Source organism: Oncorhynchus nerka, linkage group LG13 (assembly GCF_034236695.1).
Source record: "Oncorhynchus nerka isolate Pitt River linkage group LG13, Oner_Uvic_2.0, whole genome shotgun sequence".
NCBI lineage: Eukaryota > Metazoa > Chordata > Actinopteri > Salmoniformes > Salmonidae > Oncorhynchus > Oncorhynchus nerka.
Genome location: NC_088408.1, coordinates 95,897,572 through 95,913,770, shown reverse-complemented (window position 1 = coordinate 95,913,770; position 16,199 = coordinate 95,897,572). Strand labels below are relative to the sequence as shown.

At 42.8% G+C, this 16,199-nt stretch overlaps 1 long non-coding RNA gene across 1 annotated transcript; it reads left to right on the top strand.

The window, feature by feature from the left end:
• Positions 1–332: 332 nt before the first annotated feature.
• Positions 333–10,901, top strand: LOC135574753 (uncharacterized). Its single transcript, XR_010465648.1, has 2 exons — positions 333–4,765; positions 10,276–10,901. It is a non-coding gene; the product is annotated as an uncharacterized LOC135574753 (long non-coding RNA).
• The last annotated feature ends 5,298 nt before the right edge of the window (positions 10,902–16,199 follow it).

Here is a 16,199-nt window from a genome sequence, read left to right as displayed (position 1 = left end):
GGTAGAGTCCAGTGAGTGTGTGGGTAGAGTCCAGTGAGTGTGTGGGTAGAGTCCAGTCAGTGTGTGGGTAGAGTCCAGTCAGTGTGTGTAGAGTCCAGTGAGTTTGTGGATAGAGTCCAGTCAGTGTGTGGGTAGAGTCCGGTCAGTGTGTGGGTAGAGTCCGGTCAGTGTGTGGGTAAAGTCCAGTCAGTGTGTGTGTAGAGTCCAGTCAGTGTGTGTAGAGTCCAGTGAGTTTGTGAGTAGAGTCCAGTGAGTGTGTGGGTAGAGTCCAGTGAGTGTGTGGGTAGAGTCCAGTGAGTGTGTGGATAGAGTCCAGTGAGTGTGTGGGTAGAGTCCAGTGAGTGTGTGGGTAGAGTCCAGTGAGTGTGTGGGTAGAGACCAGTCAGTGTGTGGGTAGAGTCCAGTGAGTGTGTGGGTAGAGTCCAGTCAGTGTGTGGGTAGAGTCCAGTCAGTGTGGGTAGAGTCCAGTCAGTGTGTGGGTAGAGTCGAGTCAGTGTGGGTAGAATCCAGTCAGTGTGTGGGTAGAGTCCAGTCAGTGTGGGTAGAGTCCAGTCAGTGTGTGGGTAGAGTCCAGTCAGTGTGTGGGTAGAGTCCAGTGAGTGTGTGGGTATCGTCCAGTGAGTGTGTGGGTATCGTCCAGTGAGTGTGTGGGTAGAGTCCAGTCAGTGTGTGGGTAGAGTCCAGTCAGTGTGTGGGTAGAGTCCAGTGAGTGTGTGATTAGAGTCCAGTGAGTGTGTGGGTAGAGTCCAGTCAGTGTGTGGATAGAGTCCAGTCAGTGTGTGTGTAGAGTCCAGTCAGTGTGGGTAGAGTCCAGTGAGTGTGTGGGTAGAGTCCAGTGAGTGTGTGGGTAGAGTCCAGTGAGTGTGTGGGTAGAGTCCAGTGAGTGTGTGGGTAGAGACCAGTCAGTGTGTGGGTAGAGTCCAGTGAGTGTGTGGGTAGAGTCCAGTCAGTGTGTGGGTAGAGTCCAGTCAGTGTGGGTAGAGTCCAGTCAGTGTGTGGGTAGAGTCGAGTCAGTGTGGGTAGAATCCAGTCAGTGTGTGGGTAGAGTCCAGTCAGTGTGTGGGTAGAGTCCAGTGAGTGTGTGGGTATCGTCCAGTGAGTGTGTGGGTAGAGTCCAGTCAGTGTGTGGGTAGAGTCCAGTCAGTGTGGGTAGAGTCCAGTCAGTGTGTGGGTAGAGTCCAGTGAGTGTGTGATTAGAGTCCAGTGAGTGTGTGGGTAGAGGGCGCTGCCATGGGTGGGCCTGGGTGGGCATAGACCCACCAGCTTGGGTCAATCAGAATTAGTTAAAGATAGAAATACTCCTCAGTTTCATCAGCTGTTTGGGTGTCTGGTCTCAGACGATCCCGCAGGTGAAGAAGCGGATGTGGAGGTCCTGGGCTGACGTGGTTACACGTGGTCTGAGGTTGTGAGGCCGGTTGAACGTACTGCCAAATTGTCTAAAATGGTGTCAGTGGAGGCTTATGGTAGAGAAATTAACATTCAATTATTTTAGAGTTGCCTTTTATTGTCCCCAGCAGAAGGTGCACCTGTGTAACGATCATGCTGTTTAATCAGCTTCTTGATATACCACACCTGTCAGGTGGATGGATTATCTTGGCAAAGGACAAATACTCACTAACAATGATGTAAACAAATTTGTCAACAACATTTGAGAGAAATAAGCTTTTTGTGCGTATGGAACATTTCTGGGATCTTTTATTTCGGCTCATAAAACTTGGGACCAGCACTGTACATGTTGTGTTTATATTTTTGTTCATTATAGTTCTAAATATCAGGTTTCTCCTCAAAGTGATGATGGTAATTATTTACAATATGTTCACTTGACCGGTGTTCTCCTGTGGTCTGGTCTAAAATTATTGGCACAGGTTAAAGAAGGAGTTTTATGCCTTGAGACAATTGAGACATGGATTGTGTATGTGTGTCATTCAGAGGGTGAATGAGCAAGACAAAATATTTAAGTGCCTTTGAACAGGGTATGGTAGTGCTTCTACACCTGCATTGCTTGCTGTTTGGGGTTTTAGGCTGGGTTTCTGTACAGCACTTTGAGATATCAGCTGATGTACGAAGGGCTATATAAATACATTTGATTTGATTTGATTAATAGGTGCCAGGCGCACCGGTTTGTATGTGTTAAAAACTGCAACGCTGCTGGGTTTTTCACGCTCAACAGTTTTCCTGTGTGTATCAACATTGGTCCACCACCCAAAGAACATCCAGCCAACTTGACACAACTTTGGAAAGCATTGGAGTCAACATAGGACTGAATCCCTGTGGAACGCCTTCGACACCTTGTAGAGTCTCCATGGGCCAGCATCCCTGTGGAACGCCTTCGACACCTTGTAGAGGCTCCATGGGCCAGCATCCCTGTGGAATGCCTTCGACACCTTGTAGAGTCTCCATGGGCCAGCATCCCTGTGGAACGCCTTCGACACCTTGTAGAGTCTCCATGGGCCAGCATCCCTGTGGAACGCCTTCGACACCTTGTAGAGTCTCCATGGGCCAGCATCCCTGTGGAACGCCTTCGACACCTTGTAGAGTCTCCATGGGCCAGCATCCCTGTGGAACGCCTTCGACACCTTGTAGAGTCTCCATGGGCCAGCATCCCTGTGGAACGCCTTCGACACCTTGTAGAGTCCAAGCCTCGACTAATTGAGGCTGTTCTCAATATAAATATTTATTAAGAAAATGGTTAATTGACCACAAAATCAGTATTTTGACATTGTCATCTCAGTCTCCGGACTTGAACCTCATTGAAAACATGTGGTTTGAACTGAAGAGGGGCACGTCCTTAAACGCAGATGAAGAACATCACTGATCTGGAAATATTATCTACGGAGGAACGGTCTAAGATCTCTCCCAAGGTGTTCTCCAATCTCAATAAAATATTTTAGAAGTGCCGTTATTCTCGCAAGGTGAAGTATTGAAAGGTATTGAACAGGGCGCCAATAATTTAATTACCTGTACATACACACGTTAAAGAGGCTGCATGTTTCTGTCTATGATCCGCTCCCAGTATAATGTGGCAGTCATGTTCAGCTGTCATTTTCATCATAGGTGTCTATGACCTGTAATTCTGTATTACCTCTTTTGAGAATGTTTGCCTTTGTCTTCAACTCGTGAGCAAGTGTATTCTGGTTCATGTTCTTCAGGATATTAATTGTGACGCCCAGAGCTCCATTCTCTTTGTATTTGTTCACCATCAGCTCCACGGTATTCTCCCTGCTTGTGTCGCGATCCAACTCGCTTTTTCTGATGGGCTCATAGCCATGCCTGATCAGGAGCCACTGAAATCTCTTCATCTCGTCACTCGTCACCTCATCCAGAATGTTGACCAACACCTGCTCCATTGTCGATGATCACTGCCATGGACAAAATAATCAGAAACCTATATCATCAACTCCCTTTTCATCTGTAGTATAATAAGGATCACTGCAGTACTAACAGTCTGAGTAAGGGCTTGGTTGAAAGTGTGAAACTTTATCATGTACCATTGACACCATGTGAATTTGGGAGGTACAGTGGTCCAATGACTGTCAATGCATCTGTCTGTAATGGGGGAAACTCAGGTCTAGAAAGCACAACAGAAGGTAGGCTACAATAAATCAGGTTTAATACAATACGAGTTGTAACAAGGGAACAATAAGCCACATGGGAACATTTAGCTGCAATGTGTGCCCTCTACTGGCGGGAAATCAACAACACACTGAGGTGCGGAAGGCTGCCCAAATTAGGCAGCAGGGGTACTCTGACGCGTTGCTCTATTGCGCTCTGGACACCGCATCTAAGCGATGGTTTTTGATGAAAGCAGTGCAATGAGGAATACAAATTAAATCAACGCAATTAGTCCGATCGAGAAGTTGTGAAGACGGCCATGTTGGCGTGGTACTAGGGTAAGCCTATGCTTCAGGAACAGCCCGGCATTACAACATCAACTTTTTCCTCCAGGTTAGCAGGCTATGTTAATTACAGTTCATGAAATACGAGTTAGACTAGATATTTGTTTTTATACCGTTATTTAAAGCTAGAATCATAGGAAGGTGTATAATTTTGTTATCTGCATCTTACGGGACCGTGGTTGTTGTGGATGGCTGTTGACAAACGTATATGGGTGGCTGTTGACAAACGTATATGGGTGGTTGTTGACAAACGTATATGGCTGGCTGTTGACAAACGTATATGTGTGTTTTTTAACCCAATAATGGGTGAATTGAAGAAGTTTATTAAGCTGCCTATCTATCGTTGTTATTGCGACCAGTGGACAGCCAGTGAAAAATGTGCTCTTGCCAACAGCTGTGTAACAGGGTTGGTTATGTTTCCACTTGCCTCTAAAGAAATGTGTATTTAATGTTCAAGCATTCTTATTGGTTAGTTTAACTCTGATGACAATAAGGTGTGTTGTGATTGGCCTCGCTTGCAGATAGGGGGAGATCGCGAACGTCAGGTCTCCCCAGTATGAAAATGTGATGCAAGGGGTATGTCACGTTCTGAATACTGTTTTCTATTTTACAATGTGTACAAGTTTGCTGTACATTACTGATTTATACATGTGTGGGTATATGGTACCTGTTAGGGATTGAGGGGCTTTCTGGGATGTGCTTTGGCATAGGATTGCTGTAAATCAGTGTGTTAGCTAGCATACACCGATGTAATGGTCACATAAGCCACTGCTAACACAGTTGTCTTCATGCTACAGATTTTGCCATCGACAACCATCAATAACATTAAGCCCTGCACAACTAACATGCTGTTTACTATTTAACAACAGGTATTTACACATGTTATATTTTGTATTGTATTTTTGTATTTTGTTCTCCCAGTATGAAAATGTGATGCAAGGGATTTTGCCATCGACAGCCATCAATACCGTCCAGCCCTGCACAACTAACGTGCTGTTTCACATTTAACAACAGAAATAAATGCTCAACTGGGACCACTGGCCGAAGTGATTTATTTTGAGAAAACACAACGCATGGAGAGTACATATACATCTGTTACAGCTGCAGAGTGTGGATCCTTTGGAATAAACGTTCAAAGGACTTCTACTCATCTAAACTCAAATCAAATCTAATTTTATTGGTCACATAGACATGGTTAGCAGATGTTAAAGCGAGTGTAGCGAAATGCTTGTGCTTCTAGTTCCGACAATGCAGTAATAACCAACGAGTAATCTAACTAACAATTCTAAAACTACTGTCTTATACACAGTGTAAAGGGATAAAGATATAGATATATGAATGAGTGATGGTACAGAGCAGCATAGGCAAGATGCAGTAGATGGTATCGAGTACAGTATATACATATGAGATGAGTATGTAAACAAAGTGGCATAGTTAAAGTGGCTAGTGATACATGTATTACATAAAGATGCAGTATATACGTAGACATATGAGATGAATAATGTAGGGTATGTAAACATTATATTAAGTAGCATTGTTTAAAGTGGCTAGAGGCAGATGTATAGAGGCAGATATACAGAGGCAGATGTATAGAGGCAGATATATAGAGGCAGATATATAGAGGCAGATATACAGAGGCAGATATATAGAGGCAGATATACAGAGGCAGATATAGAGGCAGATATACAGAGGCAGATATAGAGGCAGATATACAGAGGCAGATATATAGAGGCAGATATACAGAGGCAGATGTATAGAGGCAGATATATAGAGGCAGATATACAGAGGCAGATATACAGAGGCAGATGTACAGAGGCAGATATATAGAGGCAGATGTACAGAGGCAGATGTATAGAGGCAGATGTATAGAGGCAGATATATAGAGGCAGATATACAGAGGCAGATATACAGAGGCAGATGTACAGAGGCAGATATACAGAGGCAGATATACAGAGGCAGATATACAGAGGCAGATATACAGAGGCAGATATACAGAGGCAGATATACAGAGGCAGATATATAGAGGCAGATATACAGAGGCAGATATATAGAGGCAGATATACAGAGGCAGATATACAGAGCTGTGAACAAGTATTGCCCCCTTGTTCATTATCTCTACGTTTGCATATTTTTGATACGGCACGTTATCAGATCTTCAACCAAAACCTAATATTAGATAAAGGGAACATGAGTGAACAAATAAAACAATGACATCCTTACATGTTTCATAAAGAAAGTTATTCAACACCCACTTCCCCTTGGTTTAAACACATTAAGGCTCTAACATCACACATAAAACAAAAGATTCAACAGTACATCATACAAAATGTATAATTCCACCATACGACAATATAATAATGTATATGTGTAGAGTGCGTGTGTTAGCATGTGTGTGTGTCTGTACCTGTGTGTGTGTGTGTGTGTTTCTTCACAGTCCCCGCTGTTCCATAAAGTATTTTTTTATCTGTTTTTAAAATCTAATTTTACTGCTGCATCAGTTACCTGATGTGGAATAGAGTTCCATGGAGTCATGGCTCTATGTAGTACTGTGGAATAGAGTTCCATGGAGTCATGGCTCTATGTAGTACTGTGGAATAGAGTTCCATGGAGTCATGGCTCTATGTAGTACTGTGGAATAGAGTTCCATGGAGTCATGGCTCTATGTAGTACTGTGGAATAGAGTTCCATGGAGTCATGGCTCTATGTAGTACTGTGGAATAGAGTTCCATGGAGTCATGGCTCTATGTAGTACTGTGGAATAGAGTTCCATGGAGTCATGGCTCTACGTAGTACTGTGGAATAGAGTTCCATGTAGTCATGGCTCTATGTAGTACTGTGGAATAGAGTTCCATGGAGTCATGGCTCTATGTAGTACTGTGGAATAGAGTTCCATGTAGTCATGGCTCTACGTAGTACTGTGGAATAGAGCTCCATGTAGTCATGGCTCTACGTAGTACTGTGGAATAGAGCTCCATGTAGTCATGGCTCTATGTAGTACTGTGGAATAGAGTTCCATGGAGTCATGGCTCTATGTAGTACTGTGGAATAGAGTTCCATGGAGTCATGGCTCTATGTAGTACTGTGGAATAGAGTTCCATGTAGTCATGGCTCTACGTAGTACTGTGGAATAGAGTTCCATGTAGTCATGGCTCTATGTAGTACTGTGGAATAGAGTTCCATGGAGTCATGGCTCTATGTAGTACTGTGGAATAGAGTTCCATGTAGTCATGGCTCTACGTAGTACTGTGGAATAGAGCTCCATGTAGTCATGGCTCTATGTAGTACTGTGGAATAGAGTTCCATTGAGTCATGGCTCTATGTAGTACTGTGGAATAGAGTTCCATGGAGTCATGGCTCTATGTAGTACTGTGGAATAGAGTTCCATGTAGTCATGGCTCTACGTAGTACTGTGGAATAGAGTTCCATGGAGTCATGGCTCTATGTAGTACTGTGGAATAGAGTTCCATGGAGTCATGGCTCTATGTAGTACTATGGAAAAGAGTTCCATGGAGTCATGGCTCTATGTAGTACTGTGGAATAGAGTTCCATGTAGTCATGGCTCTATGTGGTACTGTGGAATAGAGTTCCATGGAGTCATGGCTCTATGTAGTACTGTGGAATAGAGTTCCATGTAGTCATGGCTCTATGTGGTACTGTGGAATAGAGTTCCATGGAGTCATGGCTCTATGTAGTACTGTGGAATAGAGTTCCATGTAGTCATGGCTCTATGTGGTACTGTGGAATAGAGTTCCAGGTAGTCATGGCTCTATGTAGTACTGTGGAATAGAGTTCCATGGAGTCATGGCTCTATGTAGTACTGTGGAATAGAGTTCCATGGAGTCATGGCTCTATGTAGTACTATGGAAAAGAGTTCCATGGAGTCATGGCTCTATGTAGTACTGTGGAATAGAGTTCCATGTAGTCATGGCTCTATGTAGTACTGTGGAATAGAGTTCCATGTAGTCATGGCTCTATGTAGTACTGTGGAATAGAGTTCCATGGAGTCATGGCTCTATGTAGTACTGTGGAATAGAGTTCCATGTAGTCATGGCTCTATGTAGTGCTGTGCGTCTCCCGTAGACTGTTCTGGATTTAGCTATGATGGCAAACATGGAAATATAATTACTTGACATCCTCTCCTAATTGGACCAGAACTCTGTGGTGGTTATTTCTTTATTATCAAATGAGGAGAGACAAACTTATCACACAAGTCAGAGTTATACTTAAAACTAAAATCTTTATTCACTTATTAATAAGGAAAGCAGGTAAATACCACACACACACAAGTGAATGATGTGAGTGCTCTGCAATAACGAGGCTGGTCAACTCAACACTCTTGACTGTTGGGTTGAGAGCCCCGACACAAAGAATACCAAGATATTTTCTATGGCATAGATAAACCCCATTAGTCTACATGACAAATAACAGATGTGTGGAATTGGTCACAAGGTGAGACTTGAAATATGAGAAAAGAATATCCCCCAGCCAGATAGCATTTGCTATGAAATAAATTGACAATTCACAGAAGTCAGTATCTGCTGTGAAGACTGTAACCACTAGCTAGCCTAGTGGTAAGTGCGTTGGGCCAGTAACTGAAAGGTTGTTGGCTCAAATCCCGAGCTGCTCCTGAACAAGGCAGTTAACCTGCTGTTCCCATGTAGGCCATCATTGTAAATAAGAATTAGTTCTTAACTGACTTGCCTAGTTAAATATTTTGTTCATTTTTAAAACAGGGGTTGGCCTCCAAAACAAGGTTCCTCTCAACTTGAGCCATCTCTCCCTGGTTCATTCCAGTCAGATCGGAGCAACTTCCCTCACATGAAATGAATGTAGCTTGTTAGGTTCATCACCTAAGATATCGTCAATTTGCTTTCAGCGTTAACACACACACACACGAGAGTTCTAAGAACCCTATTCTATTTACATAGAACATCCATTTGATGCAATAACAGCATTATAACGTAATTTTGTAATTTCGCCACCATAAATCTTATTAATTTTACATACATTGTATGTACAAAAGTATGTGGACACCCCCTTCAAATGAGTGGATTTGGCTATTTCAGCCACACCCGTTCCTGACAGGTGTATTAAATTGAGCACACAGCCATGTAATCTCCATAGACAAACATTGGCAGTAGAATGGCCTTACTGAAGAGCTCAGAGACTTTCAACGTGGCACCATTGTAGGATGCCACCTTTCCAACAAGTCAGTGTGTCAAATTTCTGCCCTGCTAGAACTACCACAGTCAACTGTAAGTGCTGTTATTGTGAAGTGGAAACGTCTGGGAGCAACAACGGCTCAGCCGCGAAGTGGTAGGCCACACAAGTTCACAAAACAGGTCCTCTGAGTGCTGAAGAGCGTAGCACGTAAAAAATCATATGTCCTCGGTTGCAAATTTTTTGTCTAAAAATTATGCCGAAAAATAGAATCCTGACTAGAACCCAAAAAATGTATCATATTACTCCAGTGCCTCCCTACACTGACTTCCTGTTAAGGCTAGGACTGATTCCAAGGTTTTACTGCTAACCTACAACAGGGCTTACTCCTTCCTATCTCTCTGATTAGGTCCTGCTGTACATACCTACACGTACGCTACGGTCACATGACGCAGGCCTCCTAATTGTCCCTAGAATTTCTAAGCAAACAGCTGGAGGCAGGGCTTTCTCCTATAGAGCTCCATTTTTATGGAATGGTCTGCCTACCCATGTGAGAGACGCAGAATCGGTCCCGACCTTTAAGTCTTTACTGAAGACTCATCTCTTCAGTAGGTCCTACGATTGAGTGTAGTCTGGCCCAGGAGTGTGAAGGTGAACGGAAAGGCTCTTGAGCAACGAACTGCTTTGCTGTCTCTGCCCGGCTCCCCTCTCTCCATTGGGATTCTCTGCCTCTGACGGGGGGCTGAGCCACTGGCTTACTAGTGCTCATCAATGCCTTCCCTAGGAGGGGTGCGTCACTTGAGTGGGTTGAGTCACAGAAGTGATCTTCCTGTTCGGCTTTGCTCCCCCTTGGGCTTGTGCGGTGGTGGAGATATTGGTGGGCTATATATACTCAGCCTTGTCTCAGCGTAGTAAGTTGGTGGTCTGTTGATATCTCTCTAGTGGTGTGGGTGCGGTCCTTTAGCAAAGTGAGTGGGGTTATATCCTGCCTGGTTGGCCCTGTCCGGGGGTATCGTCAGATGGGGCCACAGTGTCCCCCGAACCACCCCTGTCTCAGTCTCCAGTTTCCAGTATCTATTCTGCAATAGTTTATGTGGCGGGGGCTAGGGTCAGTCTGTTATATCTGGTGTAATTCTCCTGTCTTATCTGGTGTCCTGTGTGAATTTAAATATGCTCCCTCTAATTCTCTCTCTCTCCCTCTCTCCCTCCACTCTCGGAGGACCTGAGACCTAGGATCATGCCTCAGGACTACCTGGCCTGATAACTCCTGGCTGTCCCCAGTCCACCTGGTCGTGCTGCTGCTTCAGTTTCAACTGACCTGAGACCTAGGATCATGCCTCAGGACTACCTGGCCTGATAACGCCTGGCTGTCCCCAGTCCACCTGGTCGTGCTGCTGCTTCAGTTTCAACTGACCTGAGACCTAGGATCATGCCTCAGGACTACCTGGCCTGATAACTCCTGGCTGTCCCCAGTCCACCTGGTCGTGCTGCTGCTTCAGTTTCAACTGACCTGAGACCTAGGATCATGCCTCAGGACTACCTGGCCTGATAACTCCTGGCTAGTGTTAGTTGTTGATCTTGTTGTTGTTGTTTTCATGGTTGTTTGATCAATAGGACTGTAAAGTTCCCAAATGTAAGAGGACTCCTGTGGTGTTTCCATAGTTGCAGAAATGAATGTCGCTTTTAGCGAATGGAATGCATTCTAATGATCTAAAGTCTCCCTGTTGTAACTGCGTGTAAACATACAGTCCAGTTCAAATTGAATGATGTCATCCCCGTGTTGTAAATGTCTTGTTTCTTTGTATAAAGGCCTACTGTAGCTCTGATTGGCTATAGCACACCGGTCTCTGTGGTAAATGGCTTGTTTCTTTGTATAAAGGCCTACTGTAGCTCTGATTGGCTATAGCACACCGGTCTCTGTGGTAAATGGCTTGTTTCTTTGTATAAAGGCCTACTGTAGCTCTGATTGGCTATAGCACACCGGTCTGTGTGGTAAATGGCTTGTTTCTTGGTATAAAGGCCTACTGTAGCTCTGATTGGCTATAGCACACCGGTATGTGTGGTAAATGTCTTGTTTCTTTGTATAAAGGCCTACTGTAGCTCTGATTGGCTATAGCGCACCGGTCTGTGTGGACTCCGGTCCTGGATGAGACAGATGGTTTTATTAGGTTTTATTTACTGCAGTGTTTATTAATTGTCCAAACACCACAGCCACAATCCCACTCTATATTGCTATAGAATTCTCCCAAATGCCTTAGTATACGTTATTCCCAAACATTCTAAGAATTTATGAAAACGTGAAGATGACCATATCTAAGTGGTCGCTTTAATTAAGATTTCATGTTGCTAAAATGCTGTCAGTTCCACTTTAAATGCAACAATGTTTCACACACATAACTTATTTTCAAAGAGATGGCTAACAACAGGACGTGACGCTACAATAACAAACATAGTTCCATTCACTAGATTAAGATCATTTGAAACTTAACTTATTGTTGAAAGTTATTCTTGGAAAAGGAGAAGCTAATAAATTAGCAACAACATCCTCTTTGATAAGACCTGCTGCAACTGCTGCAAACTAGCCTGCAACAAAAGCTAGCTAGCTAGACCGTGGGAAAACTACTGCTCGCTATTGCGCACCTGTTGGCCTTCAAGAAGGCAGAAGTTTCCATATGTTTTTGTAAAAACGGTCCCACCCATTAAGTCAAAATGTGATTGGTTGATTCCACTGTCACTCCAAAATGTTGCCATAATACAGTTGAATGGCAGATGCATTTTGTCTAGCTTCTGATGGCCTAGCAAATGGCTGACTTAGCTAAGCTATATCTATCTCCCCAGAGACCAGCAAAGAAAAATCCCGATTGCATCTTTTTTTTTCTTCAGTGTTTACCCTTTTACTTCCCAACCAAAACTGAAAAGATTCAATCAGAACAAAATTGAAAATAATAATATAAATATATAATAATAATAATTTGTATAAATCCTTAGCCCTTCTCTGAAGGCATGGAAGGCCCATTGTTCCCCAGTGTTTGGGTTAGTAATAATTTGTAGTGGCTCTATTTTCCCCCAGAATGCATTTTTTCACTATTTTGAATGTCTAAAGAATCCATATGTTGTTGTGAAATACGAAAACACGGAAATAGTGGACGTTTTCAACTCTTATGGTGGTGATTTTACAAAATTACAATCATGGTCTAGAATTGGACACATTTTTCTAGTCTTGGTCTTGACTCGGTTTCAGAGCCCTTGTCCCCTCCTGGTCTCGGCCTTGACTCAGACTCGATTATCTCCGGTCTTGGTCTTGAATTGGTCTCACTTTAGGTGGTCTCCAACACCCTACTGTTAGTTAGCAAGGGTTTGAAGTAGATGCATCGGTCTTATTTTTATATGTTCAATGCCTCACTTGATTTAATCAACTATATTGATGAACCCTGAAGGACAGGGACAAAGTGCATGACAAGTTGGCCCAGAGGATGCCAGCTGTTCTCAACCCCTACATTGCCCCATTCTTCCAAGAGCTCACTGAGTTTGAATGAATAACTCTAGCGAGGTAAGTAAACACACACACATAAACACAAAACACCAGCTTGATATGTCCCTTGTCCCCTGTCTTTTTACCCACAGAGAAACAGCCCTGGTCTTTGTCTCTCTATTCTTTCGTTTGCATGTCCTAATTAAGGATGAGAAGTGCTGACTTCTCTCTCCTGGATGATCTCCTGCCCAAACTGTCACGTTATTTGTTTCACTGCCTCTGAACCCCTTTTCCCCAATTAGACTGGCCCATAGATCTAGGATTGTACACAATCTCAATTTTAACTCCAACTCCCTCTCTCTCTCTCTGTATCTCTCCCCCACACAACACACACACAGAAGCACACAATTTAGGTTTTTAGTGTTGTAATGATGCTCTTATTTGGTTACATACAGTGCCAGTCAACAGTTTGGACACACCTACTCTTTCAAGGGTTTTTCTTTATCTTTACTATTTTCTACATTGTAGAATAATAGTGAAGACATCAAAACTATGAAATAACACATATGCAATCATGTAGTAACCAATAAAGTGTTAAAAAAATCAAAATATTCTAAATAAATCACCAACAGTGTCACCAGCAAAGCACCACCACACGATCACACCTCCTCCTCCATGCTTCACGATGGGAACCACACAAAAGGAGATAATCTGTTCACCTATTCTGTGTCTCACAAAGAAACAGTGGTTGGAACCACAAATCTCAAATTTGGACTCATCAACCTAAAGGACAGATTGCCACCGGTCTAATGTCCATTGCTCGCGTTTCTTGGCCCAAGCAAGTCTCTTCTTCTTATTGGTGTCCTTTAGTAGTGGTTTATTTACAGCAATTCGACCATGAAGGCCTGATTCACTCAATCTCCTCTGAACAGTTGATGTTGAGATCTGTCTGTTACTTGAACTCTGAAGCATTTATTTGGGAAGCAATCTGAGGTGCAGTTAACTCTAATGAACTTATCCTCTGCACCAGAGTTAACTCAGAGTACATTAAATGGGGCGGCAGGGTAGCCTAGTGGTTAGAGCGTTGGACTAGTAACCGGAAGGTTGCAAGTTCAAACCCCCGAGCTGACAAGGTACAAATCTGAACAGGCAGTTAACCCACTCTTCCTAGGCCATCATTGAAAGTAAGAATTTGTTCTTAACTGACTTGGTAAAAAAAAAAAATATATATATATATACTGTTGCTATGGTTACACTCTTGGGACTTTTCCAGAACATGGAAATTATTATTGATTTATTGTGTGTGTTCCTTTCAGAGGATGACATGTCTGTAAAATGTATGGTCCTACATGCATACCTGTCTTAGTGGAGAACAAGTTTGTATTTTTGAACTATTGGTGTGGCTCTAGAGTTTCCCTAATATGAAACCTAACTAAAATGAGTGCAAGGCAATAAGAAAACGGTGGCTAAATCCCAGAGGGGATGAGTCATTATTGACTTAAGGAGGAAGAATGTATACGAAGTATGTGTCAAGACTGGAAAGTTAGTTGTTTTCATGACCAGCTCGGCTTTTATTATGTCGTAATAAAAGTCTATTTGAACTCACAGGCTCCGGTATTTGTGAAATATTATTGACTGAACATTTCCACGACAGTTTGACGGTGAACCCAGTCTGAGGTCCTGAGCGCTCGGGAGCAGGTTTTCATCAAGGATCTTTCTGTACTTTACTCTGTTCATCTGTCCTTCGATCCTGACTAGTCCCCCAGTCCCTGCGGCTGAAAAACATCCCCACAGCATGATGCTGCCACCTGGATTCCTCCAGATTTGATGCTTGGCATTCAGGACAAATAGTTAAATCAGACCCGAGAATCTTGTTTCTCATGGTCTGAGAGTCCTTTAGGTATTTTTTTGGCAAACTCCAAGCAGGCTGTCATGTGCCTTTTACTGAGGACTGGCTTCCGTCTGGAAACTCTACCATAAAGGCCTGATTGGTGGAGTGTTGCCGAGATGGTTGTACCTCTTGAAGGTTCTCCCATCTTCACAGAGGAACTCTGGAGCTCTGTCAGAGTGACTATTGGGTTCTTGGTCATCTCCCTGACCAAGGCCCTTCTCTCCCGATTGCTCAGTTTGGCCGGGCGGCCAGCTCTAGGAAGAGTCTTGGTGGTTCAAAGCTTCTTCCATTAATGAATGATGAAGGCCATTGTGTTCTTGGGGGCCTTCAATGCTGCAGAAATGTTTTTGTACCCCTCCCCAGATCTGTGCCTCGACACAATCCTGTGTGGGACCTTTATGGACAATTCCTTCGACCTCATGTCTTGGTTTTTCCTCTGACATGCAGTGTCAACTGTGGGACCTTATATAGACAGGTGTGTGTCTTTCCAAATCATGTCCAATCAATTGAATTTACCACAGGTGGACTGCAATCAAGTTGAAGAAACATCTCAAGGATGATGAATGGAAACAGGATGCACACTGAGCTTTAATTTCGAGTCTCATAGCAAATGGTCTGAATAATTATGTAAATAAGGGATTTCTGTTTTTCTATTATTTTTAATACATTTCAAAACATTTCTAAAAACCAGTTTTCGCTTTATTATTGATTTATTGTGTGTACATTGAATAAGGCTGTAATGTAACAACATGTGGAAAGGTTGACCTCAGGTCTCCCTACTGGAAGACCGGGGTAGGGGGTGCAGGGGAATTTCTAACTCTGTACAGTAGTAATGCAATTAGTTGTGAAATTGAGTTTGTGTGTTTCTTGTTTAAAGTGCAATCCTGTAATAATCAGGCTATCTTCTTTATAAGTGTGTTATTCTATTTGTGCCTTTGTGTGATATAGGACTTGTGCAATTTAGTTTTATTTAAGGTTTTTTTGTTAGCAATATGGTGAAATGTAATATTTATATTCTCTCTTTTATCTGTATCTATATACAACAGTTTGTTTCTATTTGTCTTTGTTACTACTTTTTTTTTATATATTTGAGTGTTATTTTTGTATATTTCTATAGTTTTAAATGTTATGATTATTTAATTTTGTTGTTCCAAATGTCTGATTTAAAATGTTAGTGCAGAATGGTGATTTTTTTTCTTTTGGGGGGGGTTCGAAGACGACGACCATACAAGCTAGAACCGCAACTGGGACTTGGAAATATATAAATATAGAATAGGCTAATTGTTTTACCTGCGCGTAACCCTAAAACTAAGGACTAATTAGACTACTATGTTGTTTATCATTGTGTTGTCATGGAGGACTGATTGGGCTCGTTGCTTCGAGTTGAAAAATAAATGCTGCGCTCATGGAATTGCATGCTTTGAGCACGACAGAAAAGTGTTATTTGCACGTGAAAAATGAATGCAATATGCCGCGTTTGCTGTAAGCCTATTTTTTTCCGTTTTTGTTGGTGACAGTTTGGTATCTCGACAATTTGCAGCTCTTTAAGTCTATCAAAAGTGCTCGAGTTTGAGCATGTGTCCATTACGCCTAATGATTTTTTATTTTTTTTTATCAGCACGAATTAGATTGAGCAATAAAAGCCCCACTCGTGGTCTTCTTAAATGTGACTATTTTTTGACAGTATGGTGAACAATACCACAGCGGAGTTTATAAGGGAGGAACTCAAACTTGTATTCCATAGGAGGGGGTCCGCATAACGCAGCTGCAGCAAGAGCGC